Raw genomic sequence first — 1724 nt, 5'->3', positions numbered from 1 at the left:
AGGGGAAAGTGACTACAGAAAAATTCGCCCGATGATAACACAGTACATCCGGTATGTTCACGTAATGTTAAGCCCTGGGCCACACATTATCAATCAAATTGTTGTCTAGTTTTCCCTTGATTATAAAAGTTGTCTCCGAGCAGCATTTACGCTACCAGTGAAATGTATCATTTCAATACGAAGCCAGTGAACATTCCGCATGTGCAGTGGTTAGACACTCATGTGAGCCCTGTATTCTACTCTTTCCAGCCGAACATCTACCATAGCATAATGTTTTATCCAACTCCAAGACCTTTTGTACCTATCCTTTACCCGTGATGTTGTTCGTCATAGTCATAGCCAACGAAGCTTTGAGTATATAGAAAGTGACATCACACAAAATATCCTTCCACCAATTTCGCAACTAGTTACACCCTCTTTGCAGTGTCTTCCACAACTCTTCTAGACATAGGTTTAGAATGTGCTGCTTCTTGTACAATAGTATATATTGTATGCCTAGCCGCGTGTCAAGGATTGGATCACGTAGAGGCTCAAAATGGTGTACAACTGATGTAAATAAGACATCGTAAGTAGGTCCTTCCAGCAATGTCCAAACAGATTAAGTAGTTACCTCTCTCTCACGGGAATGGATACATGGGTAGTGTTCACTGTTGGCGTGATGTTCTTTACTTAAAACACGACTGACAGGGATAACTATGAATATAATCTCAAGATCAGACAGACAGGAAAACAAAAATTGTTACCATACACAAGGTCATCGCACTTCCAGTTGAAGAGTCTTACCGGTTTTTAGATACCCATACAAGGAGAGACACACTGATACCGGTATTATTACTCAGGTGCTGCGCTTCCTGTTCTCATCGATAGGGGGCAGTTGACTTTGGAACCTTCCATAATGCGTCACATCTGCTGCTGTTAAAACTTCAAACTCCTAAAATAGTTTCAAACTAATTGACAAATAGATTTGTGTGCAATGCGAGCAAATAGCTGCACACAATTGAAGATTATAAAGCCGTAATATCCATGCATCGTTTGAACAAAGGACACCTACTAACAAAAGTGTATAAACACTCTGATGCATATGCATGCATGTGTGGAAGTAGAAGTGTTCAGGTAACGTTACCGCGGTTTACAAGTTTCTAAGGAATCTTCTTCGTGAAAGAATGTCTGAACCACAAACACAAGTAAGTCACGTAGCTCTATGCAACTAGCTCACTAGTCTTAAAAGACTGCCTTTGAAAATCTTGAACTTGCTAATTTGCCAGTCAGGTTTTGAAAATATACAGCATACATTCTTGACTCGCAAAAATGTTCAAGGAACTGCTACTGTTGAGATGTTATACAGTTAGCAAGAACTGTAGTAGGAACCTACCATTTTCAGGGAAGCTTGGAGCTCAGAAAGCTGTTCTACATTGTCCCATAGCATGGTACATTGCCGGGTGAAAGGCGACACTTGAAGTCTCAAAACATTTACTTTTCCCAGCTTCCTTTGCGGACGTAGTCGCAATACTGATTCTTTCCCAGAATCACACAAGTCGACCAGGTGTCGCAAACCTTCAAAGTAATCGAAAACAAGCGTGAATATTACAGCATTGTACTAATGTACAAAGCACGAGTCACGGTGCACAGCACACTCTACCAAAGTTTAGCAAGTGACTAGAGAAAAATATGGGTCATTGGGCACCCAGAGTGTTATATAAGATGGTACGATGTCGCAACTGTTA

General features: G+C 40.8%; 1 protein-coding gene across 1 annotated transcript in view; it reads left to right on the top strand.

Annotated features, from left to right (window-relative positions):
• Positions 1-1724, top strand: part of LOC118429264 (CMP-N-acetylneuraminate-poly-alpha-2,8-sialyltransferase-like) — a gene marked incomplete in the record, with an annotated part of 12782 nt that overhangs the window by 8088 nt on the left and 2970 nt on the right.

Source organism: Branchiostoma floridae, chromosome 13 (assembly GCF_000003815.2).
Source record: "Branchiostoma floridae strain S238N-H82 chromosome 13, Bfl_VNyyK, whole genome shotgun sequence".
NCBI classification, from domain to species: Eukaryota; Metazoa; Chordata; class Leptocardii; order Amphioxiformes; family Branchiostomatidae; genus Branchiostoma; species Branchiostoma floridae.
This window is presented reverse-complemented; position numbering and strand designations above follow the sequence as displayed.